Source organism: Onychomys torridus, chromosome X, assembly GCF_903995425.1.
Source record: "Onychomys torridus chromosome X, mOncTor1.1, whole genome shotgun sequence".
In the NCBI taxonomy this organism is placed as follows: Eukaryota; Metazoa; Chordata; class Mammalia; order Rodentia; family Cricetidae; genus Onychomys; species Onychomys torridus.
This window is the reverse complement of record NC_050466.1, coordinates 24,647,094-24,668,885: the sequence shown is the minus strand read 5'-3', so window position 1 is coordinate 24,668,885 and position 21,792 is coordinate 24,647,094. Positions and strand designations below refer to the sequence as shown.

General features: G+C 33.9%; 1 protein-coding gene across 1 annotated transcript in view; it reads left to right on the top strand.

Moving 5' to 3' along the window:
- Tenm1 (teneurin transmembrane protein 1) overlaps positions 1-21,792 on the top strand; it is an 811,545-nt gene that overhangs the window by 124,740 nt on the left and 665,013 nt on the right. The window contains exon 3 of the mRNA XM_036174144.1: positions 9,976-10,005. The gene's annotated coding sequence lies outside the window, so the exon portion shown is untranslated. The remainder of the gene's footprint in view (positions 1-9,975; positions 10,006-21,792) is intronic.

The window sequence follows — 21,792 nt, the reverse complement described above, 5'->3', positions numbered from 1 at the left end:
AAATCTGTGTTCAGTAGCGATAAAAGCAGTGAAGAAAAACTGAACAAAACCAGGAAGATAATTGATATTATGTGTGTGAGACAATATATTAGCTACAGTTTTGAAGTGCTCTCTCTATGAGGTGATAGAAAAATAGAGAGCCAGCCTGATGAACTCTAAGAATAAAGAACATTCAAGATTGATTAATAAGTGAACATTCCCTGCAATGATGGTAAATATAGAGTATTTGAACAAATAGGGAGCTGGTATGGATGGATGTTAGCAGACTGAGACGTACAGGAGCCAGTCCCTTTAAGGGGGAAGGGAATAAGCATAAGCCATTGTGAGACATTTATTTAGACTGAAATGACACCAGAGACTTTAGCAGAGGAGTCAGGTGATGTAAGATACTTTATGGAAGGAATTGAAATGGTAAAGACAGTTAAAAGGTTCTTGTCAAATTTCATATGCTATCTGATAGTCTTGTGGAAGAGGAAAAGCATAGTGGTTATGAGGAGGAGTCAGTATATTCAGAATTCACCATGAAAGTAAACTCAACATAACTTTCTGGATTGAGGATGAGTGGTAAAGCAGAATGAGAAAATGAACTAGGGATTTGGGTTTCAGTAAGTGGGTGATTAATGGTAGCACTTCCATGTATACAGAATAGTTGAAACACTTAGGGAGGAATGAAGAAACGTATTTTTGACATATTCAATTTCAGATTTCTATGCTATATAAAAGTAGGAATTAAGAGTAAGTAGCTATGGTTCTATGGGTATAGTATCTAAGACAGTGTCAGAACTAAATCCATAGTTTGAGGAGGATGCTTGCTATTGAAGTTATTGAGAAGAAGAAGGGATTTGGTGTGAGAAGGATGTAGATTATATATAATTATAAAAGAATATTTTTGTGAAAGATGAGATAATCTAAACAATGAGTATAGATGGAGAAGAGACCAACACACAAATATCCCATGAAAGATTCTGTCACTAAGACATGTTTTTTCTTTCAAAAAAGTATTTTTGGAAGTGCTTATGGTATTCTTGGAATTTTCCAAGATTTGAGTACTCAGTGGAGAATCATATCAGTAAAGCTCTTGTCTTTAAATTATTTGCTGAGAATCAGGACAAAAGTATGACAAATAAAAGCAGCTTAAAATGTTGATTTCTGTAAATACTGATATAAATTGAATAGTAAATAAGTCAGCACATTCAACTATAGCCAAGAGAATAGAAGAAATGAGCATCAGTTTAAGAAAAGGAATACAGATAATTTTAGCAGTAGGAGTTGATACAAGCAAAATGAAAACTTGGATAGAAAATTATTAGCCTAACAGACAAATGTTTTTATCTGAATAGATACAGAAATGGAAGTAAAGAGAAGCCTAGAAGAAAGCATGTTGCTATGTATTCATATGCCAAAGGCAGATAGATATATATGGCTTTATATTTGACACCTTTAGCTATATGACGTAGGTGATTCATTCATGATTAATCATGTATGAAATGTAATGTAAGATGGGGGACAAAGTATTACCAGTCCACAACAAGATACCAGATATAAATATACTAAATAAATAATAGCATATAATAATAATACTAATTCTGATTATAATAATTTTTAGGGATTTTTTTCAGCTGAGCTAGTACAGATCTCTTTAAATTTTACATTTCCTCTGAAGGGACATATGAAATATGTGCAGTGAATGAAGGACATAGGTAAGTAGTGTCCATCACAAAACATTTGACGCATGGCACTGAATGTATAATAGTCGTTTGCTTTGGGATAATGCTTTTGTACACTGGTTTAATAAAACACTGATGGGCCGGTAGTGAGGAAGGAAGTATAGGTGGGATAAGTAGACAAGGAGAATTCTGGGAAGAGGAAGGCTGAGTCAGGAGACACCAGCCTGCAGTCCAGGGAGCAACATGTAATGGCATACAGGTAAAGCTACAGGAAATGTGATGACATATAGATTAACAGAAATGGGCTGAGTTTAAGTGGAAGAGCTAGTCAGTAATAAGCCTGAGCTAATGGCTGAGCAGTTTTAATTAATATAAACCTCTGTGTGTTTTCTTGGGTCTCAGTGGTTGCAGACCAAGTGGAACACAGAAAAACTTCTGACTACAGTCATTATATGCTTTATAACTATATATGGCTTCATATTTGTGTATATTTTATTAATTTCATCATTTTCCTGTTCATGGATTATTGGTGTCTTTTGTTTATCCTTATCACCTGTCAAAGAGAAAAAATAAAATAAAATGCTTTCTTTAGCTCTTGTCATTTCTAGAGCAGTGCTTTGCCATCTTTAATGAATAAAGGAATCACCAGAGTTTTTATTATCATTTAGGTGCTGACTCTCTAGTTTTTAGGGGGGATTTTAGATTCTGTATTTCTACATGGTGCTGATACAAGTTTTCCTTTCCACGACTTCAACTTTGATTAGTATGACACTAGAGAGCTTATCTGGCAAACATTAGAGAAGAGCAGATCTATGGCATTCAGTTGTCTGAATTTCAAATGCATGAGACAAGATAGTGGTAATGACTTTTGTTTTTATTTCAACCACAGGCTATTGTCACACATTACATCATGTATAAACATAATATTTGACAGTATGTTGGTGGATTTTAAAAGCAGTAATTTAACAAATATGTGATTCCTTCCATGTTGTCCTGAAACAGATGTGAATGCACAGCTGCCTACTACAGAGAGCTTCTGGGGAAAGTCTCCAATGAGCAATCTATCTTGTTTTTATCATTTCCTCTTTATGATGTTTTCTTTTCTGCATCCCATGAAAATGACATACTGGGATTTTATTGTAGCATGTTTGAATGCATAGGACAATGGAGAAATAATGTATTCAAGAAATTATTCTCACAATGAAAAGAAGTTTATTTGAGAAATGTTGGTGGCAGGGCATAAGTAACCATTAGAAATGAAATTTGAGCAATGTGAAAAATAATTCAATATAAAATGTTTATTGTTTATCAAAAATACTTGTAATATAGAGATAGATTTTCACTATAAGTACTAAGATAAAAATTTGTCCTTCAAATATATTGCACTAATATGACCAACAAATTATATTGAAGAAAGTTCTTTCTCAAGACTTTGATGAAGGATAATGAAAAAGTGTACTCAGAGACTTCCGGGAAAGTTAATACATGCATCTGTTCCTCCTTTGCTTTTTCACTGTGATTCCCTTTTTATGAATGAAGCACAGAATTTAAGTTTTAGATGAATTTATTATCTATTTTATTCACAATTTTTCTTGGTAAGCTCATTTAGTATTCCATCCACAGCATATTAAGCATGTTGTCTGTACCTGAATGATTGATTGATTGATTCACATGAGAAGTAGTAGAGTAAGGTGTTTTAAGAGCATAGGTTTTAGAGACAGATTTCAAACCTGATGCTGACATTTATTAATTGTGTAACATTAACGATTCATTTAAGGACCAAGTGTTTATTCACCAGCAATATGGGAAAAATGTCTTCTACTTATATTGTAGGTAATAAATACATTAACAGACATTAAACAGACAAAATTGTTATAGTCATAGGTACGATTATTTATTAAGCATTTAGAACACATTGGCTAACTTATTAACAATATATGGTAAACTATTTAATGTCAAGATTCATATCCTTAGGCAGAATACTTACATATTTCTTTTCCATGCCTTTCCAATCATCTACTCTTTCTGTAATATTTGCCACCATTACAATAGATTTTATTTGTAGCTCTAACTACTAATAGATGCATAATAAATTTTAAAAATAGATGCTACAAATAAGATAACCTCCTACAAATAAGCAGTAAGTAATGAGGTATGGTGTATGAAAAGTACATATTTTATAACTAAATAATTAATTCTAATTATAATAACTCCTGTTTAATAAGGACCTATTTTACCATGTTAAACACTGTACAATGCCTGTAATTCTTCACAATAATTATGAATTAAGCAACTAAAATTCAGAGGCTTAGTAACAAGTTTCCAGGCATTATTATAGGATTCAGCCTGATGACCATCTGAGAAAACATTGCCTTTGTTTTATGCAGTTTAAAAATATTGAAATGAAATTCCTATTTAAAACAACTGAATTGGCTTCAAATTACAGTTCTGCTTCCTCCTAACTATGTAACAATTTGGAATTTAGAAAGCTTGTTCAGACAGACTGATATTAAGTGGACTGAATCTGAAACTTCTTGTGAAATACTTCCACTTCTGCCATTCCTCTGAAGTATTGCTTCTTCTCCCTCCAGAATTACAAGTTGATTATCTGCTTCAAATTCCCTCTTTACTACCAACATAACTTGTCATCATGTCCAGGTTTTCCCCTCATTGCCCCTTTCCTTCATTGGTATGAGTTATAATAATACAATTATGATATTCCATTCAATGAGAGTAATCCAAATATGAAAACAATGTCTCTCTCCATCTGTTTCTACACTTAGGCTAGCTATCACATTTTAATTAGTAAGTACTACTCTGAATCAGTCATGCAGAACACAAAGAAAATGATCAATACTGCTGGTTCAAGTCCAGATGTACTATAATGAGAGTCCTGGGCACAAACAGTATTACTGCAGTTGATTTATAATCATAGTATTGGCAGATTATTAAACCACTGATAATGTTCTTGTTCTATTTGCCCAGGGAATAATAATTTCAGAGGATTTACCCCAACCCTGCTCATTAATACATTTTACTATTCCTATGAAGCATTTATTGGGTGGAATTTTAGTTAAAGATAGAAGCAGACATAGTATTAGCTTGGAGGATCTGTGAGCATACTTTTTTAGTCCCAAGTGTTCTTGCAGATGAGAAAACATTTTGTCTGATATTGATTCAGTCACCTGAAACATATTCTATGTTTAAGATTATGATTATAGTTCCTTCATCCTTTGCTTTCCTTCCAATTCAAGTGTCATTTGCAACTAGGAAATGTTTTCAATATTCTCTCCCAAATAATTACATTCATATAAAAACCTGTTAATGAAACATTAGAGCTAAAGGCTTAATTGCTAAAAAATCAATGCTTGAAGCTGAAAGTTCAGTTATGGGTCCATAGTAACAGGATCTATAATTAACTGTATAAATATTATCTAATAACATTTTGAAATTAACATACAACTTTTGGTACTTTCAAGACTATGTATAAGGTAAAATGTTATTTTAAAAATGAAATAATTGTTTAAATAGATTTTCTGGATGGAAATTATAGGGAACTTCCCATTTTTCAATTATTTTCCTCCTTATCAAATTTCATGCTCGTGTTTCCTATCAGTTTAATGGAGAAAATCCTCCATTGCTTTTGAAATATGACAGTATTTAATGTCCACAAGTCATATTTTTATTGTTTTTTCTAATGAAGAAAATGCCTAGCAGAAAATGAAAGTATACATTTAATGACATAAAAGAGCTGATATGGGTTATATTCAAAGGAGGGAACCCAGGGCAGAAGATTGTCCTATGAAGGAAGTTTTTATACATAAAGAATACTTATGAATTTTTAAATATGATGAGTATTACAGAAGCAACAAAGCTGATGTGCATGTATATCAAGTGAATGAAGAGAATCCAGGAAGGTGGTAAGAATCTTTAGAAGCAAGAAAGAATACTGAGATTTTCTTGTACCAACCTTGTCTATGTTGCAGAAAAGAAAATAGAAATGTAAATTTGACAGCAGTGTTTCCAAAGACACATAAGACTAAATCCAGATGCCACTCTCCTATAACAAGAAAACATCACTGTGAAAGACTCCATGGTGCTTCAAATACTGGAAGAAGTATCTAACCAAAATGTACTTATATATTTACCATGTTGGTCAACAGAATCCAAAATAAAGGCACACACCATTTTCCCTCAATAAGTAGTTGTTAAGCAGTCTGGAAAGAGTAGGTCTCATGTATGTATCTTAAAATGTATAGGGAAATTCAGGCACAATATGGAGATCTAAATCACTACAACATAAAATTCAGATACATATTTCTGGAACAATTCCAGACAAAGGACAAGTTGTTATGGGGTAATCTGACTATAGATTTTGGTGGAGCTTCAATGGAGCTTCTAGTGCTTTGCTGATACTAAAAGAAAAAAAAACTAAATACATACAAAAAACCTTATAGTGGATTTAGAATAGTCATAATAAATAACTTCCTTTTTAAAAAAAAACAATTAAATTATTTTTTCTACAGTACATTTTAGGACTAAGATTTCAAAATATGTATAATATGTAGTCATTAATTTTCAGTAGCTTATATTCTAGTTATAGAACAAGAATACATATATACACACAGTACTTCACATATTCCCAACTGGATTCAAATTCTTATCTTGCCTCTACCATCCAAGTTTTGAGATTAAAGGTGTGCTAAACCTGATTATACATTACTAAACATAATACCGAGTGGCCTAATACATTCTAATAATTTGGAGCTATGTCTCTAGGAGATATTTATTTTTAAATACTATGACATAGACCAGAAACTTAATGGTCATGTGGCAAATTACAAATTTTAGCAAAAAATTAAATTAGAACCTTAGATGGTCTTAAAGAAATAGGACTTTAAGGATTATTTAATGTGTGGGCATGTGGGGATACTATAAACTATGGAGTCAAGGAGGTTGGGTTTTATTGTAAACACTGATATTTCTTGGGGATGCTATTTTGATATGAAAGAAATTTCAACAAAAATTTACCATGTGAAAAAAAAATGATATAATCAAGTACTTCTTGGTATATACAGAAAAGTAAGAAAAGCATATGTTTGTACCAAAACTTATATCCAAATGTTCATAACATTATTCCTAATACCTAAAACATCTGGTGTTATTTTTGTTGCTATGAATAATATGTAACAAAACAACTTAATGGAAGGAAGATTTCTTTTGATTGACGGTTTCTTATCTTGGGATTGAACTTTGTAGTACATCATGTTAGAAGTGTGTGGTTTAATAGAATTACTGCATATGACATGACATACAGGAAGCAAGAAGGCAGGACCAGAACAATATAGAACCTCCAAAGATGTCATCCCCAGGATACATATTCTCCACCTAGGATCCACTTCCTATGGCCCACATTCCTGCATTTCCCAAACTATTGTGATGTATTCAAATGTGTTTATTTTATCTTAGGCAAATAATCATTTTCAAAAAAGAAAAAAAAAACTTATGCTATGTGAAAAATATCCAGATACAAAAGGGATTCTGTGATCCCATTCACATGACATGAAAAAACAACCAAACTCTATACAGAAATCAATGAACAAAGGGATAGGAAATTATACAAATGAGCACAAAAGATGTTTTGGGGGTAGCACAAAGGTTCTAAAATTGATTTGTGGTGATTGTGGAACAATTCAATAAATTATTTAAAATATAACTAACTTAAATATAGATTTCAAGTGAATGAATTTTATCTTATGCCAATTCTTTCTCAAGAGCACACCAATTGGTTATCCAATGTCAGTCAGTGGTCAGACCTGAAAAGATGCATACAAGTAACATTATATGAACTTAACAGGTTATATTTAGGAATATGCATGTCTATACAAATGTGTATATGTATGCAATAACAATGAAAAAAGAGGCCACAAATTTGAAGGAGAGCAGGGAGGGGTATATGGCAGGATTTGGAAGGAGGAAAGGGAAGGGAGAAATTTTAAAACTTAAATATAATCTCAAAAATAAAGGAAAATGTATAATGAATTTTTCTCGGTTTCCTTTTTTGTTGTGAAAATACTTGGACATAAGCAACTTAAGGGAAAATGACTTTACTATATATTACAGTTCTTGGTTATAGTCCATTATAGCAGCAAAGTCAAGGCTTCAAGAACTTGAGGCAGCTGGTCTCACTTCATCCATAGTTCTTCCAATATAGTTGTATCCTACGAAATGGTGTTGTCCACAGATAGGGTGGCTCTTCCTGTCTCAATTAACCCAGTTATAATAATGCTTTACAAGACAATCCCACAAATCAACCTAATCTAGACAATCCCTCATTGAGACTTCATTCCCAAGTGATTCTCGGTTTTTTTCAAGTTGTTAAGTAAGTGAAGCATGATGGAATTAAAAGTTTCAAGTGCTGTATGATGATAATCTTATAGTGCTAAAATATAAGTGCTATCTTCCATCATTTTTGAAAAAAAATAAGTAATTGCCTTCTAAACAAGCTTGGCCTTTATTGGGAGATGATGTGTTGTGTTTGCCTAAATGGTGAGGAAATGTGAAAAAGAAGAAGGAAGACTACTGAAACAATAATACTGAAGTGAAGTGTGAAATAAGTCTGATGAAAATTTGTTTTATTATAGAGCTAACTAGTGTAAGGAATCTATACTATTGAAATGTGGAAAATTAGAAACTGTTGAAATCAGAACCAATACAGGAAAGGGACTGGTAGAATATGAGTGACAAGTTCCATGAATCAGTAAGAAAAAATGAAAAGGTTCATGTGACAGAGGCATCAATGACAGAGAGAGAAGAATATTGGAGTATACCAGTACACTGGTGCTAGGAATAGAGCTAATCTGGCTGTAGCTGTCTAGTGCAGCAACAAGCCATTATGAAGCTGGATTTCCTTTCCTATCACTCTGATAATATATTCTCACAAAAGCAACTTAAGAAGAGTTTACTTTGGCTCCCATTTCAAGATTATAATCCATCATGTTAGGAAGTTAAGAGGGCTGGCGTCTCAAGCAGCTGGTCAGATTGTAACCACAATCAGAAAGCAGAAAGTGATGAATATTTGTGCTCAGCAAACTTTCACTTTTTATGTAATCCAGGATTCCAGCCTAGAAAATGGTGCTGTGAACTCTTAGAATGGTCTTCCTACCACAATAAACTTATTGTAATTCTTTAAAATCATGACCAGGAGTTGAATAATCACTTACAAGTGTGTCTGGAGGCATGTCTTCTAGGTCATTCCAAATCCTATCAAATTGAAAATGTTCCCCACCATAGAGGCCAATTTGGGAAGAGTTTAGGTCACAGAACATTGATGTGGTATCATTTGATTTGCTGTGATGGGGCAAGTGCCTAAGTAAGAATAATTTTTCATTTAAGATAGCATAGGAAAGTGATCAAACTGGAAGTGTATAGGGTAAAGATGGTATTGTGAGACCACTTATATAAAATAAATGGTAATCCACTTATCAGTATTTTTTTGACTACTCAATGTATCATATAAGTACTAAGTTGCCTTCCAATCCATCTTATTTAAATAAGCAGCTGTGTCAACATTATGTCCTCTAGCTCTTCAGCAAATTCAGTGATGTACTGTGGTGGGAGGACCTCTGAATGTTTTATCCAAGTTTTCTAGAATTGTAAAGATTTCCCCACCATCTTGAAACAAATACTTATGGTGCTTGATCTAAGTGATGTGATAAGATCATGACTTTTTCAGAAATGCCTTTGATGTCAATCCTAATTCCACTAAATTTTACCTGGCAGGGAAAGAATGAAAGATTATACACTTGTTTGTCAAGCATCCCAGTAATCTCTAGTAGCATAATCTGCTCCAACTCAGCCCTGCAGTGATGGGGTGTGAAAGTGATTTACCCTGACTTGGAAGGAACTTTTTATGTGTTAAACCAATGATTAATAAAGTAAAAATGAACTAGGTAGACCTTGAAGTGATAAACTGGACAGGAACCTTGGAAAACATTAGTGTTTTCTGTCCACTGGCATCCTATGATTTATTTTGAGAATGATCATTTTCTTACCCACATACCTACAATACCATGGAAAAAATCAGTACTGACAGTTAAGATACAGAAATGAAAAACATTATATGTCACTTCTATTTAAGTTTTAATCATCTTTATAAAAGTGAAAAAATATTCATAAAGAAATTTGTGAAAGTCCGTTATTCCTCAGATGACCTTTCTGATGTAAAATTTTAAAACTGCTCTATCATTTTTTGATAATATAAACATAAAAGTTCAAGGAAATTGAAATTGCATTTTTATTTTTACAGGTACATTTTATGACTGGCCATTACAACAAAGTAAGTATGTGATATTTTTATTTGATTATTCATTAAGTTTTACAAAGCCTTTAATCTCTTCTTCCTCAATTTATCTCATTTCCCCCCAAACCAGTGGCACTATAGTTAACAAACTAAAACAGGAAAGGGGAGAATGTATTTCTCCTTATTGTTATTCTCATAGTTTAGCTGAAAATATTTGGTTCTTTTAAAAACTAGTGGCCCATGAGTGTTTGGTGTTGTGTCTTCATCTTGAGTACCTATCATGGATGGAAGGGAATCAAGGATCAATTTTTATATTGTTAATTCAGACTGTTAATTTTGAAGTTGCTTTTTAAATATGATTTTGTGTGTTTCAGTTGTTTTGAGGTAAGGGCTCATTATGTGGCCCTTAAAATCACAGTGATCCTCCTGCCTCAGCCTCCAATTTCTTAATATGATAAGGCAAAAGTCTGTCACCACCACCTTAACTAATAAAAAGCACATTACTTGATATTGTTATGTAAACATGACTCAAAGGATTTAAAATCAAACGACATCTAAAATGTGAGAGCGGTGACAGATCCTATTATAGTTTCTTCTCCAAACTTCTGAAGGGTTCCTGTTCATTGCATCTCTCAAATCTTGCCTGATGATAGTCCCTGACTGAGCAATTAACTTACCAAGAATTATACATCCTTTAAAATGGAGAAGTTATTAGTTTGATAACACAAAGAAACTCCATATGTCTTGGCCCTCAGCTAGCACTCATAAATTACTGACAAATTACAGTAAATGCCTCTTTTGCAATGCTGTCACTGATAGATAAATCCATGCTGTATAGTTCTGGCTTTTATTGTCTCTTAAAACATCATCAGATTGATTTTAGAGTAGCAATGATATAAAATAAATACATGAGATACACTCCTAATAAAACAGAAGAAAAGCATCCTTCTTTGTTTCTGAGAATTATAGTGTGAAATAGTAAAAACATTTCAGAGCAGAAAAAAAAGTCTATTTCTAACTTGTAAAATGTAGAACCAGTTTGTTGTACAAAATTACAGAACTCTTTCTGAGTATGAGTTAAATCTCTTGGGATGATTTTGTTCTAGTCCCATCCATTTGCCTTCAAATTTCATAATGCCATTGTTTTTTATAGCTAAGTAATACTCCATTCTGTAAATGTGTAGCTGAAGTTTCCTGGCCCTGCCCGACTCCCATGGCCTCGAGTTCCCACAGCCACTCAGACTCAAGTGAACACACAGAGGCTTATATTAATTGTGAACTGTCTGGCCAACTGGCTCAGGCAAGCTAGCTCTTACATCTTAAATTAACCTATTTCTGTAAATCTATACTTTGCCACATGGCTTCTGGCTTACTAGTACCTTGCTTACATCTTGCTTCTCTTGGCAGCAGCTGGCACTGTCTCCTCTGCTCATTCTTTCTCCCTATCTCTCTCTAGTTAGAATGTCCCACCTAACCTTGTTCTGCCTCATTATTGGCCAAACAGCTTTATTTATCAACCAATCAGTGCAACACATTTTCACAGCATACAGAACAATATCACCCATCATTTCCCCTTTTCTTTCTATTCAAAACGTAGGTTTTAACTTCAACAGAGTAAAATTACATGTAACAAAACAGTTATCAAGCAAGAATTATAGTTATAATATCTAGTCTGTTTGTATTTGGTGAAATTAAAGAAGATATCCTATCCTATATTTTTGACTCTAAGGTTTCATATCTATCTTATCTCTTATCTCAAAGTCACTATTCTCTGTGTCCTGTAGAATGTCTGGCATTTTCTTCTGAAAATCAGAAACATGAATGACCATTTTGCTTTGCAAAGTTCTGTGGTCACCTTCTTATGGGTCCTACATGTCCAGTTGATACAACATTTTGTCAAGCAGTCCAGACAAGAACAGTTTCTTGCCTAAATGGCTATTTTTGCCAAGAAGAAGATAAACTCCATATGGAGTGTCTTCAACTCCCATTCTCCTCTCTCAGTAAATCAGTTCTTCCAAGAGCAGATGTGTCTCATTGTCCAGGAAAGTCTAAGTTTTTAAAACATTTCAAATGTCATACTCTGTAGGTCTTTGAAGTGTTCAATGATTATCTACCTAATTGAATTATATCTATGTATACCTAGAAATCTTAACATGACTATAAGTTTGACTATTATAGAAGACTAATTATTAATCTGTATTTCTTAATTATCCATTACAATTTAAATGAGTTACATAAACATAATACCTTGAACAAGAGAGTAACAAAATCAACTCTAAATTTGTATCAATAAACTAAAATCTATACCAATGTAAAACATTTTAAACAAGTTGCTCTTTAAAAGTAGAGTCAACAATCCACCTTTTATCCTATCATATCTAAATTCTATATTTCCATACCACCTGATTTTCTTTATCCATTCTTCAGTTGAAAGACATGTAGGCTGTTTCAAAGCTCTAGCTATTACGTAAAAAACAAACAAACAAACAAACAAAAAATGCTGTTATGAACATAGTTGAGCAAGAGAGAGAAGGAGGAATTGTACAAGCCAGGGGGTTCATGGTCATGACTGGAGAAAGCACAGAGTCAGCTGACCTAGGATCCTGGGAGCTCACAGAATCTGGACTGATGGCTAGGAAGTATAATGAGACTGAGCTAAGCCCTCTGCATGTGTGTGACAGTTGTGTAGATGGTCTGTTGGTGGGACTCCTAGCAGTGGGTTCAGAGCCTGTCCTTGGTGCTTGAACTAGCTTTTGGAAAACTTTTCCCCATGCTGAGTTGCCTATCCCAACCTTGATACAGGGGGAGGAACTTGGTTCTGCCTCAACTTTATGTGCCATGCTTGCTGAAGTCCATGGAAGGCCCTCCCCATTCTGAATGGAGACAGGAGGACTGGATGAGGAGAGCAGAGAAGAGGAAGGGGGAGGGAATGGGAAGAGAGGAGGGAGGAGAAACCATGGTCAGTATATAAAATAAATAAAAAATAATTAATTAAAAAATTACAGAACTCATAGAAAGGAAACCCCATATTTTCATTGTACATTTATCACCAAAAAGGAATATAACATTGTGTGGTCCTTGATGATCTTTAAGATAAATTTTAGTTTTTTATAGCTTAATAAGATAAATTTACACAATAATTTTGTGTCTCACTTACATTCCTTGAAAGCAATATATAAATATAGAGATAGCAATTCTTTGAACATGAAAAGTCTAGTATGCACCAGCAGGTTAGTGGTAGTAATTATTTGTGTACTAATTTACTCAAAATTACTTATAAATACCTAGGTACCATATGAGTGATAGTTATAAACTATTTCTTTTTCCTTCACATATAACAGTAAGAAACATTTGTCACATGGAAAAGTCTTAATTAACTATAATACATAGAGAAGCAATTTCACATATAACACTAAGAAACATATATTTGTCACATGGAAAAGTCTTAATTAACTATAATACATAGAAAGGCAAATGCTAATTACTGCATTTTAAAATTAAGTAGCACGTATATTTTTATTTCAGTCTTTGTAGTTGAAATGTATTATAAAACTGTAGTCCATTTAATTATCTTGGTAAGTACACTTTGGTGATGATAATTATGTTTTACTTTAGTATTTGTATTATTTTCTCAGCATCTTATGTTCTTTGTTCTGAAACTGGTTCTTCTTGTGCAGGCTAAGTAGGATACTAGGATGAATTCTTATGGCAGCGTATCATTGCCTGGGAGACCAAACTATCTCTCTTTTAGTAAATCCATGATATCTGCTTGCACAGTTGTCAAGCTTCTTTTTCTCATAAACATTTGTGTATAGAACATGAAATTAAATGTTTCATTAGTTGAGCTTCATTTAATTAAGGTTTTACTGTACATAAAATCCCAATTAGTAAAAGAGAGATCAGGCTGCTTTGGGGAAGAGAGTAGTCTGTTCATTTGGGGATATGAGATTTTCATTGGAAATGCAGGCTGACACCATGATGGTATCCAGAAGGGATAAGCCAAACAAGTGAAGGTAAATCATGTAGTAAACAAAGGGTGAGGTAAACTGAAAATGTTTAGATGAATCAGAATTCTAAATAGGAGATAATGGGGAGATCTGTATGGAAGACTGACTAGAATCTCCAGTTTAGAATGGACTCAAATGTTTGCCTTCTCTGAATACTCTCCTTTTGTAACACCTATGAAAATATTGTTTTAGGCAATAAGGAAGTTATGGGAAATATCAGAAATAGCTATTCTATCTCTGACAATCTCAGTTAGTCTTTATTCTTTTTTGTTTGTTTGTTTTTGTTTTTAAAGAGAGGGTTTCTCTGTGTAGTTTTGGTGCCTGTTCTGGATCTTGATCTGTAGGCCAGGCTGGCCTTGAACTCACAGAGATCTGCCTGGTTCTGCCTCCTAAGTGCTGGGATTAAAGGCAGTTGCCACCGCCACCCGGGCCTAGTCTTTATTCTTAGGAGAATCAAATCCATCACACAATCAGTTGATACTCTAACACTTTTCAACACGATAACCCTTCATGCTTTTGGAAACAGTTAATCATATTCCTTTTGGACAGAATATTAACAAGTAGTCACGTTGTTTAGAAAATGAGGTAAATATTAAGAAAACTCTCCTACTCCAAAGTTACATTTGGCTATTGTCCATAAGATTTTGTACAAGTTATTTTCCATAACATAACTGCTCTGCCTAATTTTAGCCTTGACATTTCTTATTGCCTGCATAGAGGCTAATGTACTGTTATCTTGAAGATTTTTGACTCATTAATACATCATTCATGCTGTCTGTCTTCACGTCTTTGCTAATGCTTTCTCTCCTCTGCAATACCCCATTTTCTCAGACAAGGAAACTTGCATGGACTACATCTTCAAGATCTAGCTCTAATATTTTCTCTTTTTAAAACTCTCCACAGACATTTTTTCTTCATAGTCACCTCCTTCTGTCAGTAAACAATTTCCTAATATGTTTCATAGTCTGGGTTATAATCAATGTTTCTATTAAATAATTTATATTATCATATTTAGTCATTACATATTCTTCTGATATATAATATGAACTTATTTTTTATTTATTTATCGTTTTCCTTAGATTTAACTTAATTAGAAGATAGCCATGCTCCCCACTATACCTCTAATGCCATACCTAGATTTAACTTATTTATATATTTTCTTTTTATTGTTCATGAACCCCATTCATCAGTTTCCTGAGGTGATATATACTGTCTTTCAAAAGCATGATGACTTCCTATGTGCTAAATCCATAACCTGATTGTTAAACTTCCATTATATACCTTTCTTCTCAATCTTTTAATATTCTGGGGTTAAAAAAAAAAAAACACCTTAAATCTTCTTGCTATTTTTGTTCCTCTCTATTTCCTCATTAGCTTTCTGAACTTTTTCTATACCAACCAAAAAGGGAGTTATTGAGAAAATGTAACAAAAATGTCTTTTGGCAACTGATTATAGCATAATTCCTAATTCCTCACAAATGGAAACTCATCAAATTGTTACATCATCACTTCTTTTCATTCAAGCTGGCTTCTTCCAGGACAGTTTGTAATTCTCAGTGAATCATAATAGTTTTGATGATTTCCAAGTCAATGGCTTATTATAACTTCGTATTTCATTGTTCAACAATGCAAATCAGAGTGTTTTACTTTAAATTATATGTACTTCAGTGTATGGTACTAAAATGTTAGTTATTACTCTTGTTTTGAACATGTGTCTTTCAAAACAGTGCAGGTCAATTCTAAATCAACTTTTCACTGAAATTTTAGAAAATTGCAGGCTATTTCAAACTCAACTTTTATTCTCTCGACAAAGGATGGGATGGAAAAGTAGGGAAGTTTAAAGCTTTAGATGGGAGCCTGAAGTAATTTTCTCTAGGTAAAGATTTGAAATCACCAACAAGTCCCTTTTGAAACAAACAAACAAACAAAAAAACCCACAAAAATCCAAACAGAAGAAGTAACTACTTAGGAAAGCTCCTTCAAGTTTAACCATCATTATAAAAGCCACAGTCCTACCATGTTCTCCCTCACCAATTGTCTTTGTAAGAATATTACCTTTTATGAATGAGCATGAGTTACTAAAGGCCTGGGAAAGTGAGACAATGGATAAACTGAAAATTTTTAAATGACAAATAGATAATAATGCCTTTTAAATAGAGCAGACTGGGCAGGGTGGGGGCTTCATTGGATTAATAACATACGCCTCTTTGTGTGAACAAATTTTGTTTAAAATTCTTTCCCTTGGACTTCCTGACAAAATTTCTTTCATCCAGAAGGCTGCAATATAACAAAGTAAAATATATGAGAACGTTAATATTACCTTTGGGATTAAATGGTCCAAAATGTTTGGAAAGACACTCTTATCATTTAATGTTTGATGGGGTTGGATTTTCTCATATGACTTGACTTAGATTCTAAGAAATGTTAAGTCTTTCCTTGGGAGTAGTATGATGAGATTGAGTAGTTAACATGTTTCATGCACATCTGAAAATTACTGTTCTCATACCATGAAAAGGAAACCTTCATGATCTGAGGTGCCTTTTCTGTTTCTCATGAAAATAAGGTATTTGTGCCTGAAACCATACATCTATAAACAATATATGTTTGGGCTTTTAATTTTCCTTTATGCCAAGCATTTCTACATTTAAATAAATGACTTATTTTGACAAAAAATATGTAAAATGAAATGAAAATGAAAATAAGTTATTTTAATTTGAAGACAGACTGCCTAGAAAAATTCACCCCAGTGGGTTCAGCAGCACAGGCTTCTATAGTCAGAAGGAGAAATGAAACTGTGTTTGCCTGCATTCCAAGCCTTGTGTGAATAAAATATGTAGTCTGGCAATATATTGTTCAGTTTAATTGACTATATGAAATAATAGTTGATTTTCATTGCTTTTTCAGTTGCTTGGATAAGTATTATATAGTATCCTTCAAAAGTCTCCACAGTAAGGATAGACTTACAATTTATTTTTAGTTTGAATGTGACCTCTGACCAATTAATGTGCTGCCACCTTTTTTTTTTTTTTAGATGACAAAATTAAGACCCAGGGAAAATAAACTAGCAAAGTTGTTACACAACCTTGAAATTCCCTCAGTTCAGTGAGCCTTCTAATGCTGCATGTTGTCCCTTATGCAGTCTACTCCTTGGTGATTGTAAAGAAGGCAACAACAATGAAGGAAGTTTAAAACAGCACCTAATTCTCAGCTTCTGTTCATTAACATAAGTAGCTCTGCTCAGAAACATGCTTATTGCTGAGAGGGACTCTGGGCTAGAAGCCAGCAGGAAATGGAACTGGAGAACAAATCTCAGACATCTGAGATTTAGTCAAAACCTGACTTAGGCAGAAGTTGTGTATGGAATGCTCTTAATGTTATGACAATCCTGAATTCATTGCTTTAACTTTTTGACCATTTCTCTCTTGTAGCTACTAGCTTCCTAACAATTTGCCCAATTTAAATGGAAATTTGGGCTTAGGAAAAGGTTTAGAAGTCAACTATTCCTGGTACTTGCGTTCTCCACACCACTTTCATGATATGTGGCATGAATCATGTACACATGTAAAATTTCATTATACATTGTATTTGACCTAATGGCCTTTTGAAGATGATTACAAAATTAGGCACAGGATGTAGGTATTTAGGGGAGCGCTGGAATCCAAATGGGACGCAGTCTTTTACTTTCCAGAGCTGACCTTTGCTCAGCTGTGCTCAACTCATCTTCATCTTTCTGTCAGGTCACCATACAAACAAATAAAACCTCCTAGTCTTTCTGCACGAAAAATGATGATTAATCAATCTCTTGTTTCCTTTGGTATTATGGTTAACATATTTGTGCTCCAATCTAATTGTGTCAATATAACATACACGTGTGTGTGTGTATGTGTGTGTGTATGTGTGTATCATATAGTAACATACTGTGATATATGATTATATATTTATCCCAGGATTTGTTTGACAACATCACTGACTCTAGCAGTATTCTTATTCATCTATCTTTAACTTTTCCCTAAATAAAATGTCTCTACTTCTGCATTTTGCCAGTCTGTATCATCCATATATTGTATTAGGTTTAGGTAGTAAAGCTCTTATTTTGGATATATGAAATTATTTTTACCTCTTATCATCCCCTTTAAAATATGAAAGTATATTCCTTGTTCTACCTTTCTGTTCTTCATCCAGCTGGGATCTCCTGCTCCCCTAAGCTCTCTTTCCCTCGAACCTTGCCCTTCATTACTCCCACTGTCGTCCAGGTTGTTAATATAGATCTCATCCATTTCTCTGTCTTTGGGTGATCCCTGTGTCTTTCCTAGGGTCCTGTTTCTTATGTAGCCTCCCTGGAGTTGTGTAGCAGTCTAGTCATCTTTGTGTTACATCTAGTATCCTACTATGAGTGAGTACATACCATAACGGACCATGATAAATGAAGACCTCATGAGAATAGGAAGAAGCAAAGAGGTCCCCAGAAATCAACAATGATACATCCACTGTAGACTACTACCAATGGTCGAGAGAAAGCCTGATCTGACCTAGTCTGGTGATCAGATGGCCAATCACCCTAATTGTCGTGCTGGAACTCTCATCCAATAATTGATGGAAGTGGATGCAGAGATCCTTGGCCAGGCCCCAGGTGGAGCTCCAGGAGTCCAATTGTCAAGAAAGAGGAGGGACTGTAAGAGTGTGAATTGTTGAGACCAAGATTGGAAAAGCACAGGGACAAATAGCCAAACTAATGGAAACACATGAATTATGAACCAAAAGCTGTGGAGCCCCCAACTGGATCAGGCCCTCTGGATAAGTGAGACAATTGAATAGCTTGAATTGTTTGGGAGTCACCCAGGCAGTGGGACCTGGACCTGTCTTTAGTGCATGAGCTGGCTGTTTGGAACCTTGGGCTTACACAGAGACACTTTGCATAGCCTGGAAGGAGGGGACTGGACCTGTCTGTACTGAATATACCAGGTTGAGCTGAATCCCCAGGGGAGTCTTGGCCCTGGAGGAGATGGGAATAGAGGGGAAGGCTTGGGGGAAAGGTGGGGATGGGGCGGGAGTGGGGAGGACAGGGGAACCCATACCTGACATGTAAAATTAAAACACAAATATAATAAAAAAAATTAAAAATAGAAAAGGAAAAAATTTTTAAAAAAATATGGAGGTATAAATGGTTTCTAGCCACAAGTGATTCATTAGTTTATGAGTATCTCCCTTTTTTTCCTTTAATGTTATCAAGATGATGATGATGATGATGATAGAGAAGGTAATGCCAAGTTATTATAATAGCTAACTTGCTAAGTACAAACTACTCAAAGCATTTATCCCTTATCATTTTTCCCAAAGCTTTCACAAAAACCTTTTCAGATAAATTCTATTATTATCTGTCTTACATATGAACGCATGGAGGCATAAAGAGGTCAAGTAATTTTTCTAAAAGTTTATAGTTAGTGTCAGATCTGGAAGCCCTACATTATAACTTCATACCCTAGGATCTTAGCATTTCATTCTATTATTTGAGGACATAGGTTAGACATAGAAAGGATGAATTAGTAGAACAAACATGATACAGTCTTATAATATCTCAGCAGCAAGCATGGAGAGTAAGCTTAATTTGCAGCATGCTCTGTCTCTGTATCTTCACACTTAACTACCCTTACTGGTTCTCATTATCAGCTCCTGGCTTTGCTCTTTAAGCTATCATTAATTCTTCAGATAAAATATAAGATTTGCTTTAGTAAGTCTGTTATGGATATCCTTTTTTCCCCCAAATATCTAACCAAGCACAATACTAAACACACTGCAGATGTGAAATCCTTGTAAACTTAAACAAGTTACAGACTTTCAATTCATTGTTTAAAATATGGTAATTAGATAAAACCTCCTAGAAGAGGGAGGTGTGTGTGTGTGTGTGTGTGTGTGTGTGTGTGTGTGCATGCTCATGAGGTCAAATGCATTTTCAAAAGAAGTTGTGCAGTGAAGAAAAGCATGATGCCAGACACAGAGCAAGTGTTCTGTGACTATCTGGCAAATGAATAAATGAATGAGGCAGAGAGGGAGAGCGAGTTTCCAATGAAGATCAATATCAATTGTCCTCATGACTTATTCTGAAAAATACATAGTATTTTGGACCATTAATGAATTGACATGATATATCTCTCTGTTTTTAGCTTCAAGGCATAGTTATTGTACAAGTAATTTTAAATACTATGTTATTGTCATGTTCATTAAAAAGATGTGTTTGTGGGTCCTGAATGTTTTAAATATCTGATATATGTACTGCTGACATGAAAGTAGAAGTAACTGGAGAAAAGGGGAACAATGGAAGGACAGTGAGATGTGGCTGAATTATTTCATGAAATGTACAGATGTATAAAAAGACCTCATGCAACTCAAAATAGTAATAAAAAATAAATTCAGTAATTGAAAATAAGTATATATACTTGTAGTTCAAACATACACACACACATACACAAATACACAAATCCTCTCTTTTAGATACCAAGCTCTTCATGTATTGAAACCACTTATATAAAATTACATATAATTTTCATATTATCTGTACATATCAACCCATATAATTTACATTTTCTTTAGATCACTGATACTTAATAAAATGTAAATATTTACTATTCTATACTATAGAAAATAATCTCCCCCAATTTTTTTTATTTCAAACATAGCTGCCATGTTTTAGAATATTTTTATATGCAGTTTATTGAGTCTACTCATGTGGACAGTGATGTTTGTATATATGCATGGAGGTTAATGTATAAATGTGTGTCTGTGTGCACATGCATGTGCATGTATGTGTGTTCAGAGAAATATATACATATTTTACATTATTTTTGTTTGGGTAAATAAATTTATTCCTTGTATCTTATACCTGGATGAATATGCTTTATTGTGTTAGTATCTTGGTAAATCTTGAGGTTCAAAGTGATTTGTACCTATTCAAATTTAATATAAGATTTTAGACAAATCCTTTCATAACAAAAAATAATTGGAGAACATATGATGGCTTAGGTCTTTTATATATAATTATATGGTTCCCTGAGGGGAGTTATAATTGAATTATAAGCTGCCTCATGAGTATTCTAGCTGGCGTTTAGAGAACCGCAAAGCAGAGCTGAGCAAATTTTTTCTCCAGCTAGGCTGTGAATAAGACACCCTATAATTCAATTATAACTAGCCTCCAGGAACCATATAATTATACTATAAAGTAGTTTAAGGAAACTAGGAAACTGAATGTTTTTCAACACATTGTATATGTTTAAAATGATAATTTTATAATTTTACTTTACCCTTCAACTTTCTGAAGCTCACTGGTTTGGGAAATCTTTTCATAACCATATTCTTTCACGCTTTTTAAATTTTTCATTGCAAATCGTCATCCTAAATGATTGGGTTTTTTTGTTTTGTTTTGTTTTATTTTGGGTTTTTTTTTTTGGGGGGGGGACAGGGTTTCTCTGTGTACTAAATGATTCTTAGATTACCATTTTCCATTGTGGTCTGTATGCATAGTCGTACATATCTCTTAAGATCTTGTCAATTTTTCATCTCTATAATGATTCGATTTGACAGAAATGACCTGAGAAGCATGCCACAATATCAATAGACCCTGATTCTCTGGTTAGGCAGGGTTCTCTAGATAAACAGTTTATTACTTGACTTTATTGCACATTCACCAAATACCTGACAAGAAACTACTTAAGGGAGGAATGGCCTGAGTGTACAATTGATCACAGTGAACAAGGGACATCACAGGCCCATGAGGCAAACAGGCACATTGTATCCAAAGTCAAGAAATGGAGAGATATTGTGG